Here is a 21,890-nt window from a genome sequence, read left to right as displayed (position 1 = left end):
AACAAGTCACGATTTGACTCAATTATTTAATTATTCAATTACATTGAACCAAGACTTATTGATTCAATTCATTCACATACTCACAAATATTTTTATCCTCATGACGGAGCACAAATCGTTTACTCCCTGGGACTATGTTATCACAAGTCCATCTAAACAACTTACTATTTAATTATTTAATAGGTTATCTCGCACTCATATTATCACATTCACTAATTATCAAGAGCAATTAATAGCTATTTTTTTCATACGGATATTACAACATCATCAAACTATCAAATATAATAAAAGTATTATTAAATACCTTAATATTTGAACAATATCCCTCATGTTCACGATTATCAAGTTATCAATTAACGAACTTATCACAAGTAACTCAATACCCCCAATAACTATCAAGTACATCTCAGTTATCACCCACAAATTTTAAGTATTAACATTTTAATTTGTTATGCTTCGATTAAATCTCATATCAAATCATCTGATTGATTATATCACCTACTTAACGAATTATCGTATAGATTACCTCATTTAAATTCTGACTTATCCTTAAGTCATGATTAACGCTAGCACTACTTATGTCGAATTTCACTTTTTCTTTAATAACTAATAAGGAATTTACACAACTTACTATTTATACTCATTTAATCTCAATTTACATAATTATAGAAGGATTTCTACATCAAACAATATAGATCATATATTCTCTACACCTGCTCTTACAATCTCTAGAAGATAAATCCTAAACACTAATACAATCAATTTAATCTTGTTCACTAACTTCTTTCAGAGAAATTTCGATTCATTTACCCTTACTCACCCTCATAACAACAATAATAGCAAGCGCAAGCTTAATAATCGAGTTTAGGTTATTAAGCAAACCCATTTATCAATCTCAACGAAATCATAGTGTCCCAAACAAGAAACCTTACACCGGAGTACGCTCGTTACGTCTTATTCGCGACTTTCGTCATCCAACTCAATTCTTGTGTCATTCTTATACTCACTATAACAGTTATGGTTATCCCGTTAACACTTGTCGTTACGCTGCCTACGACACAAAGACATCCCATAACGGTCTATGCCGTCGACTTAGCTTTATACACCTGCTACACGTGCCTTTTACAATTATGGAGACCCTAATCACCTACGCAACGCATTGTTCTTTACTCATTCGCGCCGAGTTCAAATCATACCGGCACCATACCATACTACCCATGCTCATTTAGCTTAAACCAACCAACTCTATGCCTTTCAAGCTTTCTTCATGTAACAAGGTCATTCTCGCTTACTCGATTCTAGACCCGCAAGACTTAATTTCATCGAGCTTACCTTAGTTAAACCTCGTTATCACAAACCTATTCGAGGTGCCCCAAATCATTCGATCTCAATTATTTAAGTTTTCATAAGCTCAATTAACAAAGGTGTTTTGAATTAAACCAATCGTAGTTATGTTTTCACAAAGAAGATTTTTATCGTCTTAATCATTTTCGTCTAAACGTATTTTGTATTCAATTATACCTTAAATGATTATTTGTCTAAATTAGTTATTTTGGAACAAACCCAACTTGAAAAATTTATCATTTTAAGTATCTTATTTCGCATACGATAAAAGTTTTCTTATATTTTTCAAAGATCAATATCGTTGGTTGCCGTACTTATCTATACGTTTGGTTTTACTTAATCAAAATTGTAGGATTTGGTTCATTAACATTTCGTCAACTGATCAAAATATTTAGAACCTCACAAATCGAAACAAACTTTAAAAAAAAATTATAAAAGACACAATTTCGACAGCCAGTAGTTGACCATATTATTTGTCTTTTCTCATTTACCTTGTTTTCTTATTAATTTATTGACAACGTGTCAACTTCTACTCTCAACTTTGATTTTTAACATTTTTGTATGGCGTGTATATATTGATCTCATGCATTACAATTTACCTTTCATCTTATAAATATATTTTATTATTAATCTCTAAAATATAAACTCAATTTCCGAAACATAAATACAATCAACTAAATTGTGTTCATTAAACTAATTGTTGGTAATTTTAATTCATTTACCCATGCTTATTCTCATAATAACATCAATAACAAACGCAAGTCCTAACATCAATTATATGCCATTAATCAAATTAACAATCAATCTCACCAAAATCTTAGCGTCTCAAACAATAAACTTTACGTCAAAATCCACTCGTTACGTTTCACTTGCCACTATAACAATTCAATCCAATCCTCATATCGTATTATACCACAAGACGTTCCACAACCGCCTATACCGTCTAATTCTAAACCCCATGCTATGACGTTTGCTCAAATTTTTATACCCTGCTACCTGTAATCGTGACAATTATGGGAATCCTAATCCCTACGCCATGTGTGTTCTCGATTCAATCATGTTCATTATGCTCAAAATATCCAAACTTATTTTATTAAACCTTACTTTGCAACCTAATCAAAATACTTCAATTCAATCAACTTCAATTATTTTAGTTTTTATAGATCTAATTAATCAAGTTATTTTAAATTAGATATATCAAATCAATCATAACTAAGTTTATCAAAGAAGATATTTTTGTCATCTTTATCTAAACATATTTTATCTTTTTCAATCATACCTCATAACAAACCTTTATTCGATTTTTGGATTTAAACAACTTCAATTTCAAGTGATTATGCTCATACAATAAAATCTATCTTTTCAAAAAGACAATTTCCTAAAATTATGTACTCTTAGTTTATATCTCTTGACCTCATTCATCCCAATTTGTTTCACTCTCAACCCTATTGAATAATTTCCTTTTCAAACTTTCAAGATTTAGAACTTGTATCAAAAGACGTTCTAAAAACTTTATTTTATTAAATCAACTCAAAATTTCAATTCATTTTAACAATACTGTACACAATGACTATCTTTTATTTATAACCAAAATATATTAAAATTCTTGTTTTCACTAAAAACCATGCCTTTCAAATGTTTTGTAACCCACATGATGGAACGAGTTATGTGGACCATCCGACGATATAAGTAATTATGGAGACCTACATAATTACTGAAGTCCTCGCATGAAAATCATAATGCGTGCAATTGTGTGTTCTAATATAGAATCAAAAGTAGTTGGGATAACGGTACAAATGTAAAGATGATAAGGACATTGTGGGTACGCCACTGGTACATCCTATATATAAGTGCCCTTATCGAATTTTTATTTGGAGCGTTATCTTGACTATTCAAAATTCTGTGTTATGATAAACTATAAAAGTTATATTTAAAAAAAATCTTCAAAATTTAATGGTTTTGTTATAATATCCTTTAATTTCGGGACGAAATTCCTTAAAGTAGGGGAGACTGTAACAACTCGGGTTTAAGAACTAATATTTTATATCCGTTACCCGACCCACTTTTATATTCAGAAAATTTTATCCGTAAAATGTCGCTGGTATCGACTAAGTTAATTATTATTATCTTATGGTTTAATTAATTATATAAAGATATAATTATAACTTTCATAATTTGGCAAAAATTACCCAAACTAAAACTTTTACCCAACTTTGTTTCCACCTTTCATCTCTAGGGACTAATGTGCAATATATATATATATATATATATATATATATATATTAACTTATCAGGTTCAAATAACCCATTTTCGCGACCCATAACCAAACCCGTAACCTGTATTTGACCATAAACCCTAACCCGTTTCTTAACTTGCGCCATAATCATCGCGTTATAGTTGGAATTGATTATTGAATATCGTTTAGACGCGTATTGTAACAAACACTGTCAATTTAATTAAAGAAACCCGATCAGAAACGATTTCGTATGCCTAATATCCTAACTGTCCTAGCCCAAATCCCTAATATACCATTAACAGTCTCTAGAATTCAATTAAACGGAGAGACAAGACGAAAATACCAGCGCATATTGAACCCCTATGGTTAATTGTGTTATCGTGGTCTTCTAAGGTTGTTCTTGATCATCTTTTCGCCGTCACTGCCTCGACCCAATTAACACCATGTTCATCGTTGTTTGAGGTATTTATATATATGGTTTTGCTCGCTTTTAGGTTAATTTCAAAAGCCCTAATGTTAATTGAACAATCATGGATCGTATTGATCGATTTGGTTCTAGGGTTCATAGGATCTTATGTTCGCGTATGGTTAATGTTATAAATTAACAGTTTCGAGTTTCTAATCAAATAACACCATAGCCCGGTTGGCTAGGGGGGGGGGGACGTTACGTTTTCATGTCCACAAGTCTCGTTAGAAGTTTTCGTTATGTGTATATATGTTTTTTTATATCCTAATAATATTCAAACCATCGTTATTTTATAAAAACCCGACACCAACATTTACGTTTCTCGTCGTTAAGCGTTCTTTTTACAAACGTTGATCTTTATTTTATATTTTTATTTTATTTATTCAAATAATTAAAAGTATATCCCATTTCATATTTAATTATACTTGTTGGTGCATAGATGTCAGTAGTTCATATGTATAAAGTCTGTAATCGAGTCTGTAATATTGTTTATGTAATTGTTTGTGTAACAGCGAAGTTGTTGACAAGTTCGTCAGGCGAACTTGTTAACCAAGCGAAGTTGTTGACAAGTTCGCCTAGGCGAACTTGTTCAACGAGCGAAGTTATTGACAACTTCGCCTGAGGCGAAGTTGTCGTGTATTTAAGTAACCTACGGGTTACTGTTTAAGTGTTCGGTTTTTGATAGTTTGTTTGAGAGTTCGTGATAGTTGTGATCATTTCACGTGTCAAGTGTCTGTAATAGACGTGGTTCGAGTTATAATATAACGTGGTTTCGTTTGTATCGTGTGTTCGTGTTTTACGTATTCTACGCTCGTATCTACCCACGCAGGGATTCCGCACCTGCGTAGATAGTGATATCCCGTGTAAGATCCGTACGGGAACCTACAATTGGTATCAGAGCTTAGGCTCGATTGTGAGGTTCGGGATTTCACGCGGGTGTAGAAAACGTCTCGTTTGACCTATTCGCGGGACGCGTTTTCGTTGGGATTGTGTTATACTCACCTTATACAGTCATATTCAAGCCGTTACACCGACCGGAAACTGCTAAATCGTCGAAAACAGATCTGAATATTTTCAGTGTTCTTCGGGCGAAGTTGCTGTTCTTCAGGCGAAGTTGCCGTCACTGGAAGTAGGGTTTCGGCGAAGATATAAGGCTAAGCGAAGTTATCCACAACTTCGCCTACCTCATAAGTTCGCCTAGGCGAAGTTATCCTCAACTTCGCTTACCTCCTAAGTTCGCTTACCTTAAGCGAAGTTATTCTCAACTTCGCCAAGTCACGCGAATTTAAGGTTTTTCCAGCGAAGTTAACACTTAAGCGAAGTTATCCTTAACTTCGCCTATAGTACTGTTTGGAAGAATTTTTTGATTTTTCGGGTTTTTCGTATTTTCGAGAAGATGTCGCCGATTAACATCTCAGAGTTAGTCAAAATGGAAGTCGAAGCGGGGTCGGCTACTAAGGCTCCAAGGTTGATGAAAGGAACAGACTTCGTAGCTTGGAAAGATAGATTCATTCAGTATATTAAATACCAGGATGCAAAGATGTGGGTGTGCATCCAGGATGGATATATTCCACCGACAATGGAGTACGAAGGTCGTGATGTGGTTAAGAAGTACAGCAAGATGGAGGAAGAAGAGAAGAAAATGTATGAGGCCGAGAGCAAGGCCCATGCTGCAATTACTATGGCTCTTCCTCAAGAGGTTCTCCATACATTCCGGAAGTACACTTCTGCACGAGAGCTTTGGGATGCTCTTGAGAATAGATTCGAAGGGAACGTGGGTATTCGTGCCTCGAAGATTAAGCTGTTAAAGACCCAGTTCTCTGTTTTCAAGTATTTGAAGAACGAATCGCTCGATGATATTATCACCCGATATTATCATCTAATGACAGAGCTGAACAACTATTCAATTGCTTACAGAGAGGAGGAAATAGTTGAGAAGCTTCTCGATGCTCTCCCACCGAAGTGGGAAATGTACACTGTTCTAATGAGGGAAGACAAAGACTTTCACAATTACGACTTGGAGACAGCAGTAAACAAGCTCAGAACCTTTGAGCTTAATATGGTTCTAAAAGAGACACCAACGGATCAGGTTCAAGACCCTGGTATGTATGGTGCCAAAGTTAACTCAGGCTCAAGTTCGAAGCCTGACTCTGCTGCTTACTACTCCAAAGGAGAGTCAGGTTCTGACTCTTCTCATGAAGGAAATGTGTCTGTAAACATGAACGGTGATGTTTGCTTCGTTGCTGGAGGATCAAGTGCTTCGAAACCTCAAGCATCCACAAGTAGTTTCTCTCCCAGTGCTTTAAGCAATAACTATTCCAAGATGCCAATGAGTGTCAAATCTGCTGAAGAGCAGTTTGCAGTCTATGCATCTTTTATTGCTTCTTACGAGAACTACATACAAGGGAAGATTGTGGACCCTGCTGTTTTGGAAGAAGACAATGACCAGATCGATCCTGATGATCTGGAGGAGATGGATCTGCAGTGGCAGATGGCGATGATAGTCAGAAGAGTGAAGCGTTTCATGAAGAAGACTGGCAGAAAGTTCGTAGGTGGAAAGCCAGGATTTGACAAGTCAAGGGTGAGGTGTTACAATTGCCAACAGAATGGACACTTTGCAAAAGAGTGCACTAATGCACGGGTAGAACGTAGTCAGGGGAGGACTACACAGCAAAGTGGAAATAACAATGGGAATAGAGCCATGATGTCTGATGCTGGTGAATAAAACTGGAATATGTTCTCTGGAGAACTCTTTGAGCAAGCTCACATGGCGAAGGTTGCAGCTGAAGAGTGTGTGAAAGCTGCAGAAAATGAAAAAGCCTTCATGGCTGATGATCAGAACACCGAGGTATGTACTAAACCTATCTGTACTAAGTGTGAGAACTTGTCTGAACAGCTTGCAACAATTACTGATCAGTATGTTAAATTGGATGCCGAATTTAAAACCTTGAAAGAAGATCATCATTTTACAAAGACAAGAGAAAATAATTATAGAATAAAAATTAAAGCGTGTGAAAAGGACGTTAAAAGTTTAAAAACAAAATTAGCTGAAAAAATTGATGTGATCGATCTAAGCTACGAGGTTTTAGAAGAGAAAACCAAGTTAATTGCTGAGAAAGAAAAGCAGATTGCTGATCACCAGGTAAAAGTGGTGGAACTAAATAGGAAACTGGAGCAATTCCGGAATTCCTCTGCTATTCTTGATCACCTCGTCAGTGATCAAGGTTCCTCACCTAAGAGGGGAGGAATTGGTTACCATGAGGTTCCACCACCATATAACCATAATTATACTTTCAATCCTAGTGTTCATGAATCTGTTAATTTTGTAGCTGATTAGACAGGTACTGCTAAGGAAACTGGTAAAGTACCGGAAGTTAGTAAAGGCGAAACAAGTTCGCCTGATTCAAAAATTAAAATTTCAAGTCCAGTCTCATCTGATTCGGATAAGTCATCCGAGTCGGGTAAGACAAAAGAGAAGGAAGTATTACCCACTAGTGGAGAAAAGGTTAAATCAACTCAAAAGAGTACTCCACTCAACCCATATGTCCCACCCTATGTGAGACGTACGGGTGGTAATACTGCCTCCACATCTAAAACATCTGCTGAAAAGAAAGCTGAATATAGATGTTGTTTTAGATGTAATCAAACAGGGCACCTTGTTGCTGATTGCCCTCTGAAGCAGCGTTTCAGAGAGGTGAGGCCCTCGAAAACTGAGACTAAGGTTTTTAGTAATCGTTTAAATGTTAAAAATGAAAACCATTCAAATTTGAGATATAATACCGGTTTTCAAAGAAACACATCTCGTTTTCACACTACTAATAACCAAACCAACTGCTATAATTCTTTTAATTCTCTTAATGTTCATCAGTTTGGTTGGCCTCACTATCAGTCTCCAAGGAGGTATTCTGTTAGGACTCGTGAAAATTTTCCTAATGCTAACTATGGTCAGCCAAGGTGTGTGAGTTCAGATAAGAAGGTTAGTCGACCCAAGACCAAGAGGTCTTGGGTCCCCAAATTTTAATAATCTCTTTTGTTTGTGCAGGAACAGTTGAACAGGGCATCCAAGAATCTTTGGGTTGTGGACAGCGGCTGTTCCCGGCACATGACTGGTAACAAGGATTTGTTACAAGATTTAAAACCTGTTCAAGGGGCAAGAGTCAGTTTTGCCGGTGAGAGTGGTGGCAGAATAACTGGAAGGGGTACGGTAACTAACGGGAAAATGACGTTAGAAAATGTGAATTTTGTTGAAGAACTTAAGCACAATCTGCTGAGTGTGTCGCAGATTTGTGATAAAGATTATACCGTACACTTCACGAAGACTGATGCGATTGTGTTGAAGCCTGGTTTTCAAATACCAGAGGAGTGGATAGTAATGAAGGCTCCACGTGATCGAAATACTTATATGATGGATTTAAGTTCAACTGAGATGTCAACGGAAGAGTCGTGCCTTTTGACGAAAGCAAGCGAATCGGAATCTGAACTGTGGCACAGGAGAATGGGGCACATTCATCTTCGGAAGATGAACCATATTGTCAGACATGGGCTTGTGTTGGGTGTTCCCTTAAAAAGTTTCAATGTTGAAGACAAATGTCTTGCGTGCAAAAAGGGAAAGCAGCACAAGAAGTCCCATCTCACCAAGAAAGTCAACTCAATTGCCAGTACACTAGAGCTGCTTCACATGGATCTCTTCGGTCCTGTGAATGTAAGAAGTCTTGGTGGTACAACTTATTGCTTGGTGATCACTGATGATTACTCACGATACTCGTGGGTATACTTCCTGAAATCGAAGGACGAAACGGCTCAACTGGTGAAGAATCTGATTACCAAAGTTGAGAACATTATGGATAAACGAGTGAAGTTCATCAGAAGTGACAATGGTTCCGAGTTTAAAAATTTTGAAATGGAGATCTTCTGTCTGTCAAGAGGGATTGAACACCAATTCAGCGCTCCGTATACTCCGCAACAGAATGGAGTGGCTGAAAGGAAGAATAGAACTTTAATTGAAGGAGCCAGAACAATGCTGGCTGATTCGAAGCTTCCGGTGGTGTTCTGGGCTGAAGCTGTTTCTACAGCTTGCTATGTCCTGAATAGAGTTTTAACGGTAAAAAGACTTAATAAAACATGCTACGAGCTGATGCATGGAAGAAAGCCCAATTTGTGTGGACTTGAAGCTTTCGGGTCCCCGTGTTCAATTTTAAAGGCACATTCAAAGTTTGGTGAAGCAGCCGATGAAGGAATCTTAGTCGGCTATGAAGTTGGGACTCCCAACAGGCGTGTCTTTAATACAACGAACGGCAAGGTTGAAGTGGTATGTAACACCGACATTACGAGTTACAGATCGCCAAGACCGAGCATCGGACCTCCTGGGATTTTCGACTATGATAGGCTCTTCAAGTCTTTTAACATACCTGATTTGGTTCGTACAGAAGAAGAAGAAGAACGTGTTGCTACGAAGATGATTCTAGATGAGGAAGAAAATTTGGCGCATAGACAGCTATTTGATGATTGTCAACCTTCCTCATCAAATTCTATCGGTTCCCCTGCTGTCTCTCCTGAAGAAGAGTTTATTAATCCTTTTCACTCTCAGCCAAAAACAACCATTGATGAGCTCTCTACTAATTTAGAAGATAATTTGCATGTCGGTGCTGTGCCGACCACGAGAATTCACAAAGATCACCCTCTGCAGAATGTTATAGGTGATGTGTCCTCCAGTATACAAACCAGAAGTAGCTTGAATGAGCACACCTGTGTTTATACAAGCATTAAGGAAACGGGTATAATGAACGAATGTTTGTACTCATGCTTTATTAGCCAGATTGAACCGAAAAATTATCAAATGGCTCTTAAGGACAGCTCGTGGGTTGAGGCCATGCAAGAAGAGTTGGCTCAATTTAAGAAGATGGAAGTTTGGACTTTGGTTGAAAAACCAAGAAATGTGCATGCGATAGGCACAAAATGGGTGTTTAAGTGCAAGAGAGATGAAAAGGGGATCATTATAAGAAACAAGGCGAGGCTGGTCGTTAAAGGATTTAATCAGCAAGAGGGGATAGACTATAATGAAGTGTTCGCTCCGGTGGCCAGGTTGGAAGCAATAAGATTGTTTTTGGCGTTTGCTGCTTTCAAGAAGATGAAAGTGTTTCAGTTGGACGTGAAGCGTGCGTTCCTCAATGGGAAAGTTGATGAGGTTGTGTATGTTGAGCAACCTCCGGGTTTTCCTGACCCAGACTTTCCTGATCATGTATACAAGTTGAGCAAGGCGCTGTATGGATTACATCAGGCACCTCGTGCCTGGTATTCAACGTTATCGGACTACTTGCTAGAGAATGGTTTTGAAAGGGGTTTGATCGACAGTACTTTGTTTGTGAAGAGAGAAGGAAGTGACTTCCTGCTAGTTCAAGTCTACGTGGATGACATCATATTTGCTGCATCAAGAGTCTCCATGTGTCAGGATTTTGAGGCCGTTATGAAGAAAAGATTCGAGATGAGTGCTATGGGTGAACTAACGTTCTTTTTAGGATTGCAGGTTGATCAAAAGAAGGATGGGATGTTCATTCATCAAACAAAATATGTTCATGATGTCCTCAAGCGTTTCAAGATGGAGGACTCTTCTCCATTTGACACTCCAATTTGCGTCAACCACAAGTTGGGAGCTGAAGTAGACGGTGACGCAGATGTGGACCCAACTCTGTATCGGGCTATAATAGGTTCTTTGATGTATTTGACTGCTTCTAGGCCTGATATAATGTTTTCTGTTTGTCTTTGTGCTCGTTTTCAGGCAAACCCAAAGGAATCTCACATGAAGGGTGTGAAGAGGATTTTGCGGTATCTCAAAGGCAAGCCGAAGCTAGGGTTGTGGTACCCGAAGGGAGGAGACGTGGAACTGGTTGCGTATACGGATTCTGATTATGGAGGATGCAATCAGAGTCGGAAGTCGACTACAGGAGGATGTCAGTTTCTCGGTGAAAGATTAGTTTCCTGGCAGTGCAAGAAACAGACATCAGTCGCAATCTCAACGTGCGAAGCTGAATATATGGCAGCATCCAACTGCTGCTCTCAGGTTTTGTGGATTCAGCAACAATTGCGCGACTATGGTCTGAATTTCTTACTCACTCCTATTTTAATTGATAACACAGCTGCCATCTCAGTAATTAACAATCCCGTGAAACACAGTAAAACTAAACATATTGACATTCGTCATCATTTCATACGGGATTGTGCTGAGAAGAAATTGATTAAGGTCGAAAAGGTCGATACGCTAGAAAATTTCGCTGATTTATTTACAAAAGCGTTTGATAAATCCAGATTTCAAAACCTAATTGAGCTGAACGGGATGATCAATCCCGAGTAACCATGTTTTTATTGTGCTTATTTAAAAATAAAAAAAAATAAAAACGTCACTATTGCTTAAAATAAGTCGGTTACCTCAGTTTGATGGACATATCCTCGGATATGTTTTGGTCCTCGTTTCTACTGGTAGAGAATGAGGGTCGCCATTAACCAGACGACTGAAAGTGACCGGGGCGGTTATGATGTGTTTTCTTTCTGTCGCTGAAAATTAGTCGGTCATACTTAGTTAGAAGGACACATACTTGTATGTGGTCGGTCCAGTTGATCCATTGGATCTTCAGGATTGCCGTTTACCTGAAGACTTTGACGTGATCGGGGCGATTGAAGTCAAAATTTTTTTTTAGAGGGAAATGAAATTACTTTTCAAGTCTGTTACTTCGTAAGAAGTTCGTTAGCTATGTCAAACGGAAAATTGATCTAACCTTGGAAAATGATATATATACTGATTGTGTGTGCTTAACTAGTGAAGTTATTAGGCTTAAAAGGCTTTAGGACAATCATTGTATGTCATGGTAACTTTTTATGGTGCGTAAAAGTAGATGTGATACAAACTAATTTTACTTGATTTTACGTGGAAACTCCTTAAGAGTTTTGCGTGTCTTCATATATATCTTTTCGAATGATAGGCAGAAAAGCGATTACCCAGTCATACACGAGCCCATGTGTGTTCTGATTCCCGTGAAGAAAGCTTTCAAGACACTGCAGTGATCCAGATTCGGGACTTGCAGTTAATTTCTACTTTGAAGTCTATGTTGTTAAAAAAAAATAAATAAAAAAAATATATATATATATTTGGAGTTATTGTAACATATTAGTGATCATAAAATCAAGACTTCTCTATCTTAGAGCAAGAAGAAGAACGGGAACCAGAAGGAGAGTACATACAAGTTAATCAGACACTATGGGTCGAAGTCAACTCGGGGTGACTTGGGGAAAGCCAAATACGCTTTGAGGATAGATAGGATGCATCAATATTTCTGAGTTGTTGCCCACTTAAATTTTAAGGATTAATTGAACCTAACTCGTATCACAGAAACGATGAAAACCACTTTAAGTTATACCTACTTACAACCTGTCTCTATATGTCATAATACAGCTAAACACGGATCTATGTGACAGTCACGTAGTTAGTATGATTCCTGTTAGGATCTTTTCTAAAACATAGCAGTCCCTACCGAGACTGAAATTTGATCTCTTATACTTTAAATTTTTAAGTTTTTGTACTTAGATAGTTTTATGATTGTTTATCTGGTTACTTAGAATTGATCATGTCGTTTACTTCTTAAAGGACAACTATTTAAAATCTTAAGGGTTAAATTTGAAAATTTTAGGCGATGTTGTTGAATAGGCGAAGTTGTGAATAACTTCGCCTAGGCGAAGTTATCCGTAACTTCGCCTGTATAACTCCGCCTCTATATAAAGGATTTTAAGGGTCAAACTGTTCACAGATTATCAAGCGAACTTATCCGAAAATTTCCGGCGAAGATATACATATTCCGGCGAACTTGTTTCGATTTCGATTTCGACCCTTTTTCTCAGTTTCGTTCATAGATTCGAGGTGTGTGTTATTGATTAACCGTATATCCATCGACAGTGGTGCTTTTCATAGGTCGTTTTGAACGGTTTCGTGACCTCAGTCCGGTGACCTTTCAAAACCGAGATTTACAAGCTTGTATTACGTGTTCATGGACAAACTTTTCGTCCAAATAACCTTAATACCAAGTGTTATTGAGTTCTTCATCGTCAAACTTAGCCGAATCATCGGATTCCGACTGTTAGAATCTGAACAGTCGCCGATTCAGTTCAGGCGAAGTTAGGGTTTCGGCGAAGTTATCATCAACTTCGCCTGACGATTAATTTCGCCTGAGGCGAAGTTATCCACAACTTCGCCTAAGGCTTAATTTCGCCTAACCCTTATCTTCGCCTGAGGCGATGTTGTGAAGAGGCGAAGTTATCACTAACTTCGCCCTGATCATTATAATTAAGATTAATTAGACGAACTTAAAGATGAAGCGAAGTTGTTCCCAACTTCGCCTCACCTTTAACTTCGCCTATACAGGTTTGATCACAACTTCGCTGCTGGTAATCAAGCGAACTAGTGTACAACTTAAACGTTTATCTAACTTGGTTCGTTTAATGCAGATATGGCTGCTGTTGGAGGTGCAGGAGGTGCAGGTGATGACGGTGATGATCAAAGACAATTCTTTCCAGCCCATAACCAGTTCATAACACTTGACCCAGATGCAAAGGGCGTGGAGGATTATAGGGAGATAATTACTTTTCTCCTGCGCTCAAGGATTTATCATGCAATAACGACTACCCTGCCTATTTCCCTACCGAACATTGAAGATTTTTGGCAGACGGTAGAGTATGATTGCCGGGTTGAGCCCCCGGTCATGCGAGCCACCGTTAACGGTCAAGTCGTTCAGTTTTCTTCTGAACATATACGGGTGGCGTTGCAGTTTGGTGAAGAAACGAGGGATGACCCAACGGAGTTTGTTGCGCCATTCCGTGATGGGGCGTTCCTCAGGATGGGATATTCGGGTCTCTTAGGAGACACTCAACGGAGGAAGGGGTTCCTCTTAGATCAGTGGCGCTTCCTTATGCACGTCATGATCGTTTGTATGTCAGGACGGAAGGCAGGCACTGATGGAATGGGTGCGACAATGCAGTCTGCTATGACTGCATTGACTTATAATAAAAGATATTCGTTCAGCCAGATGATCTTTTACGAGATCGACAGGCAACGAAGGGCTGTGGCGCGTGAGCGGTTTACGATGTATCCTCGATTTCTACAGATGATTTTCAATCATGTGGCTCCGACGCTGCCTCAACGACGCCCTATACGATACGTTGAAAGTGTGACAAAACGTATCTTTGCACAGTGTCGCACTTCCAGCGCACGAAGCAAGCCTGAGCTGCGTCCCAGGCATACTCCGCTCTTTGGGTATCTTATAAACCCGGAGTATGTGCCTGCGGCGGGGGACGAGTTCAGAGACCCATGACCACAACAGGCGGCAGCACCCCAGGCTGTATCAGCTGCGCCTGCTGTATCTACTGTTGTATCTGCTGCTGTGCCAGCTTCTGAGATTGATCTTGACGCCATGTTCGGCGGGCAAGGATTGTTTGATATGGACCGATTTGATTCACATGAGAATATTCAAGTCTCGGGTCCACAGGCAGACTTTGATGATGTCATGGAAGAGGCTAGACAGATGATGGTAACACATGAGAGAACGGTTGGGAAACAGAAGAGAATTGTTGAAAATGACGACGAGGAAGATGATGAAGAAGAAGCTGTGCAGCTGGTGAGAAAGCGCTCACGAAGGGAAACGACAGGTATGGGTGTAGGAGCCGGAGAGACTTCAAGGTTTGCACGTTTTGCTCCACCTGCCTTGTCTGGTATGTCCCTTGTTCCTACCTCTGTGCAGGTATCGAGTACAAGCGCTACGGTTGTTCCCGTAGTGGCTACATCGTCGGCTGACACTCCATGGTCACGGCCGTCCAGACGTCGGCTCCAGCAATTGTGTATCTACCACCTCCAACGCTTACTCCATCGGTGGTAGTAGCACGATTTGTTGAGTCTACGGTCACCACTACTGCAGGAGTATCGGGTACGGTACCACCTGCGGACACGCCCTATTCTGACTCGGAACGGATAGCTTCACTAGAGCGGATTGTAGCTGAGCAATCAAAGACTATTCAATGCCTAGTGGAAGCAAATCAACTGCAGGCATCCCTCCTGGCTGAGCACGGGAAAATAATAGATGCCTTGAAGGTGTTCTTGGCATCTCAGGGGGAGATGAGCTGTAGAGGTGATGAGTTGAGGACCAAGCGTCGAGAAGACCGAGATGATGATCCCAATGCACCGGAAGGTGCAGGTGGTGAGCTGCCAAGAACCTCTCAAGCTCTTGGGGCTTCCACAGCTGAGGGGGAGTCTACCGAAGTGGCTGGTGGTGATGATGTAGTGATGGTGGAGGATGACGTGATCGATGCGCTGAAGGAACTTGATGATGACATGTTCAGCGACGATGTGTTATTTGATGAAGATGTTCTGCCAATCAGTGAGATTGAAAAGATTGGTGCAGAAATTGTGGTAGAGAATGTGATAGAAGAAGGGGAGATTGTTGAAGAAAACGTTGAACACGAGATCCCTGAGGTTGAGAAAGCCGATGTGAGGGCTGAGATGGATGAGACTACTGAGTGGGAGGAGCAGCCTAGGTGGAAGGAAGGCTGTGCTCATTGGTTTATCAAGACCAAGAAGCCTGCTGTTCCAGCCATGTTCAAGAAGAGCTATAACATTAAAGGCTATGCTGAGGCGAAGAAGGGAATCATCTGTTGGATTTATGATGAACAGATCAAGTTATTTGTGGTAACACGTTATGATGGCATTCAATACTTCAAGAGAATGTTGAGATCTTTCAACACGTTGCCGGAATGCGAGGTGAAAGATTTGGGCAGATTGGGTCTGATAAACAGAAGTGACAACAATATGGCAAGAATGATTGAGAAGATTGTGTGGAAAGAAGGCGTAAAAGAAAAGAAGTTTGAACTATTAAAGCCACAGAAGGGAAAGCTCGTGGAGGATACAGAGAGGGGATTGAGAGCAGATGGCAAGCCATGGATGGTGATGAAGTACAAGCCGATCCGATGCATCAAGGAGGTTCCAATGAAGAATATGCCTCAAGATGTGTTGAAGAATCTAAAATGGTGGTACGTTGATTGCCAGACTGCTGAAGCCGTGATGGAAGACGAAGATGAACAAGAAGTGCTGAGGGTGTATGACCCGATGCATCTTGTTAACTTATCGAAAGCTGATTTGCAAGCGTTGAACGAAAAGAAGATATTCTATATTCCTGCTTGGAAGGATGAAGCAAGGAAATATCAGCGAGTAGTCACGGTGTGTGTTAGAGAAGGAGTGCACGCATGAAGATACAGGATTACAAGACAAGAGCTGAAAGATCAAGATATGAAGCTACTGCCAAGGGGGAGTCTGTTGGTGCATAGATGTCAGTAGTTCATATGTATAAAGTCTGTAATCGAGTCTGTAATATTGTTTATGTAATTGTTTGTGTAACAGCGAAGTTGTTGACAAGTTCGCTTAGGCGAACTTGTTAACCAAGAGAAGTTGTTGACAAGTTCGCCTAGGCGAACTTGTTCAACGAGCGAAGTTATTGACAACTTCGCCTGAGGCGAAGTTGTCGTGTATTTAAGTAACCTACGGGTTACTGTTTAAGTGTTCGGTTTTTGATAGTTTGTTTGAGAGTTCGTGATAGTTGTGATCATTTCACGTGTCAAGTGTCTGTAATAGACGTGGTTCGAGTTATAATATAACGTGGTTTCGTTTGTATCGTGTGTTCGTGTTTTACGTATTCTACGCTCGTATCTACCCACGCAGGGATTCCGCACCTGCGTAGATAGCGATATCCCGTGTAAGATCCGTACGGGAACCTACAATACTGTTTCATTTAATTTGTATATTTGATCATATATTTATTTAGATTCAATTATCACACGCATATCATTAAGTATTTAATTATATATTTTATCAAGAATAGTTGTTGGTGAATTTATAAGTAATATGGCTAATGATTCTAACTATATCAATCGTTCGATCAATAAACACTCTAATCTTAAACCTAACTCAATTCACATTAAAACCTTAATTCATCAAATTATGCTATATCTCTTATAATTAATTTAATATTGTATTATTTAACTAGGAGTCCTTGACGGTATACTCCGAAGGGTTTATCTTTCTCATCACTTATATTTCGTTCATCCGATCAGGTGAGTAATCACTCCCCTATTTTACTTGTTTTCAAATGTTTTGGGGACACTTGCGTACCATTTATCAAATTATTTATCTTATTATTTCTCAAACGCAAACTGTGATCTTTGTGTTGTGTATCAATTGAATGATTGTTTGTTTCTTGCTATTTGCTTACTTGAATCGCATTCGGAGAGGTCCAACATAATCTCATTATAGTATGATCATACAACCGTCGTAGTGGCCGGAGCCCGATCGCATTGGCAATGGTTTCACCGACACTCATTACTTGCTTAACACTTTCATTGTTTATACTCACAGATAACAGTTTTGCTTATTTTTACTCTATTATTTATATCATTATACATTATCGTTTTGTTTGTGTCAAAACTGGTGAATATACTCACTCAACATGTGTTGTTGACAAATGAATATATTTTGTACGCATTTGCAGGTTATAGACTGGATTGCTTATTGAACTGAAGCTCACGTAGAGATGACCTTAGGATGTTAAACATAAACAAGAATAGTTGGTTTTGTATTGTAATTTTCTCTATTTTTGTTGTAGTTAAATGTTCGTTGACAATTAATAAATTAATTAGATATTGTCGCATAACAATTGCATGATAGTACCTTGCGAGCTGTGGCAATCAATTACGCCCCGACATTTCCGTCGTAGGTTGGGGTGTGACAGATTTACTGTTACATCCGGCCCCTCGCACCACCAATATTGTCCGCTCTGCCCACGAAGAGCTCACGGATTTGTTTTTGGTTGCCCAAAATGCGTTGGAGATTGAAGAGGCATGACATTACTTATGAACCAGTGATCTCTCTTGTCCACGACCGATGTGGGATAACCTAAGAGTGAGACGATGTTGTGTTTGCCAAGGGTGTTACAGACAACCCCCCTTTGGACTCATCGTCCTCGATGAGGCGTGTCCCAACATCCCGAATGGCACAAGAGGGGCCGGATGTTATAGTTGGTATCAGAGCCACTCTTGTGCCGTTCGGGATGTTGGAACACGCCTCATCGAGGACGATGAGTCCAAAGGGGGGTTGTCTGTAACACCCTTGGCAAACACAACATTGTCCCACTCTTAGGCTATCCCACATCGGCCGTGGACAAGAGAGATCACTGGTTCATAAGTAATGTCATGCCTCTTCAATCACCAACGCGTTTTGGGCAACCAAAAACAAATCCGTGAGCTCTTCGTGGGAAGAGCGGACAATATTGGTGGTGCGAGGGGCCGGATGTTACATTGCCAAACATACCGTTGTACACAATTATTTTTTAGTGTGTTATATGATAATAATTTTGCATTATCATGTAAATAGTCATGTATAATATATTTTTACCCGCACATTATGTCTTTTTCTTTCAAGTCTGCGTATTAGATTTTTGTTAGCATGTGTAATATTTACTTTAGTTAGAGCATTCTTAATGGGTTCTCAAACCCATCTTCATTTATAAAATCTAGAAAAAACATCTAAATAATCACTACAACCCATTCCCTATCTTTAAACTCCTTCTCTAAATTTTAGTGAAATGATATAGGAAGCCTCCAAACTTAAAGTGTTGCCACAATACTCAATTTTCAACTACCCTTCCATAAATATATATTAGAAATCAATTTAGGATGTGTTTGGGATTCCTTATTTTCCTCTCCTTATGACTTATGAAGGTTGAATAAGTCATTTTTATGTTTATAAACTGTTTGGTAACACATAACGCCTTTTAGGTTTCTCCTTATCATTAAGGCTAAAAAAATGGGTTTTCAATAAATTAGGATTTGGTAACTTATCTACTTATAGGTTTAGAATACTCATTCTACAATTCCATTCCACCAAAACACTTTTAAAAACAACTTATTCACTTACACAAAAATGTCATTTTTGGTCATTTACATCAATAAAATAAACAAAACACTTTTTAAAAAACAACTTATTGACTTATGTTAATCCAAACACCTTTAAAGAAACTACTTATTAGAAAGTCATAAGTCCTTTTCCACTTATTATAAAAAGGTCTTCTCAACTTAAATAAGGAATGTCATACACACCCTTATATTGAAAATGGTAAAAAGACAAAATAGTTAGAAATTAAGTTTATAAATGAAAGAAAGAGAAAAAAGAATATAGAGATGGTATTGGAGAATGGGTTAGAAAAGGTTATTAGAAAAATGATGTATAAATTAAAAAGTTATGTTTTTTAGTTAAATTTTAAAGATAGAGATAGAAAACCATTAAGAATGCTCTTAAACCGAAGAAAATCATAGACGAGTAAAACCTCAAAACCGTTATGTTACACGACTTATAAATTGTGTAAATCAAAAGAGGTCCATATAACTTGATTTGGTTAGGCTTGTCAACTATGTTTCAAATATGAGAAAATTTTTAAAATTTTAAAAAATAACACCCTATTTGGAAAAATTCCCTAAAAGGCCTGGGTCATTTTTTTCCACGTAAACTTTCATTAACAAACACCAAAACCAACAAGCAACCTCCACAATCCGAAAAGAAACCACCAACAAAAGCAATAAGAAAATACTGACATGAACAAAAATCTACACCAACTTAAACAACCTATTTGTCTATTTTTTGACCTTATCTTGTACCAAAGATAACGAATAACTTTATGTCCCCGATTATGTCTTCTATATTGACCTCTTTGCCTTCAAAAATATTCTCAGTTTTCGCCTTTCAAATCCTCTAACAAGCTATAATCACCATCTCACTAAACGCCCTCCTCCTCGACTACACCAAGCTCAATAAAGTTATAGAGTTTTAGTAAATCTCTAACCGAGAACCGATATACAGGAGAGACTTTACACCAACGACTAATGTGATCACACACCACCACCACAATCAAGCAAGCAGTGGTAACATGATCCGCCGACTCGTGTCCCGAGTCACAAAGATTGCTTCGCCTGTTAGAAACCGACATATTCCTTCTCTCAAGGGCATTATGAGCTGGGATTCTACTCATTTCCCCCCTTCAAAATGTATATTGCACTTTGTTAGAACCAATTTGCTTCACCAGTAACATCACGAAAATATCGGGTCAAAAATATCCAAGTTTAAAAAGTCCAATGATCAAAAATGAAAATTATCTGAATTTGCGATCGATCGCGATACGCGACGTACTTGGGCGTAACGCCATCGCGTATCGCGATAGCGATGTCTGACAACCAGACACGTGTCAACACGTGGCACACTAGCCGCCACGTGTCACAATGTGGCATAAAGCTCGCCACGTGTCACCTCGTGGCACCGCATCTACCACGTGGCAAACCTACATGGTGACTCACCATAGCTAGTCGCGGTACGCGCGAGATGATGAACCGAAAATTGCCTATAAATAGAGGCTTCAAGCCTCTCATTTCACACACACCATTTCTCACACATATCTCTCTCTCTAGAACACACACTCTCTCTAGAAATTGCCTCGTAAAACGTGCCACCGACCTCTTTTTTCGTGCCAAAAACCCGACACTAAACCTCGTAATCCGTGCCATAAACCAAAGATACCCCGGCATACCGACGACATCGCCTCGAAATACGTGTCGACCCGGTACGACCCAACATTCTACCTTGAAGTACGTGCCGACCCGGTACGACATGACGTTCCACCTCGAAGTACGTGCTAACCCGGTACGACTCGACGTTCCACCTCGAAGTACGTGCCAACCCGAGACAACCCGACGTTCCATTCGAAATGACCCGACGTTCCGCCTCGAGGCACGCGCCGACCCGAGACGACCCGACAACCTGCCTCGAAATGCGTGCCGACGAGACTTGAAGACCGGTGTGCCTCGATTTGCGTGCCAAGGAGGTGCTGATCATGATTCTCGGTATACGTGCCAACGTCGAAGTGTTGCCCGTGAGTTTAGAAATTAATAAGGCAAACAAGGTAGGCATAATGCCCGAATAAAATATTAATAAAATAATAAAGACTTAGACCCTAGTCAATGGTATGGTCGATACCTCGAAAATAAACAAAAGAAAATAAAATATAAAGGTAAAGATTAAAGTATAAATCTTTATTATAAATAAAGCATAATTGTTATTTAAATAAATTTTAAATAATAATATGAAGAGAAAGAATAAAGAAATAATAAAAGAATCCTTATTAATAAATAAAGATAAGAATATTATATATTGTTTATTGTTTATAATTATTAATAACAAAATAAATGATAACGTTGTTGGAAAACGTAGATTTTAGCAACAAAAACATGACGGACTAAAGGTCCGAATATGAGAATAAGAGATATATGATTTGAACTATAGGTTCAAACATATTATAAAAGAAAAGGAAAAGAAAAATAGAAGATAGTTATAGTTTAAGTTTATTATTCTTGAATAATAAGTAAAAGAAAAATATACGTTTCTTAATAAAGAAGAAACGTAAAAAACAAATTAAACTAAAGGTTTATCTTGTGAAAGAAATAAGTTAAAAAGAAAGAGTTTTTTTTTAACTTGAAATAAAAAAGAAAGAAATAATATTTTAAACTAAAGGTTTAAAATAAATATGTTTTGAACTAAAAGTTTATAAAGAAATTTAAAATCGAGGTTAAGATTTTACAAAGAGACTAGAGGTTTTAAGCCGGATTATATATTCGACTAATAAAAAGTTATACTCGTACTATAGGTGCGAGATAACAAAGAAGAGAGAAAGATCCTCGGACGGTGTATTGAATCTGATCTGAAAGAGAAGGCTATACTC

General features: G+C 38.6%; 1 pseudogene across 1 annotated transcript in view; it reads left to right on the top strand.

Moving 5' to 3' along the window:
* The first annotated feature begins 6,814 nt into the window (after window positions 1-6,814).
* LOC143622647 (uncharacterized) overlaps window positions 6,815-21,890 on the top strand; it is a 34,606-nt pseudogene continuing 19,530 nt past the window's right edge. The window contains exon 1 of the transcript XR_013151760.1: window positions 6,815-6,895. The product of XR_013151760.1 is annotated as an uncharacterized LOC143622647 (transcript). The remainder of the gene's footprint in view (window positions 6,896-21,890) is intronic.

This window comes from Bidens hawaiensis, unplaced genomic scaffold (genome assembly GCF_021521415.1).
Source record: "Bidens hawaiensis isolate Kalapana, Puna unplaced genomic scaffold, B.hawaiensis_p1.1 tig00000369_1, whole genome shotgun sequence".
NCBI classification, from domain to species: domain Eukaryota; kingdom Viridiplantae; phylum Streptophyta; class Magnoliopsida; order Asterales; family Asteraceae; genus Bidens; species Bidens hawaiensis.
Note: the sequence above shows the minus strand (reverse complement) of the source record. Positions and strands in the feature narration are given on the sequence as shown.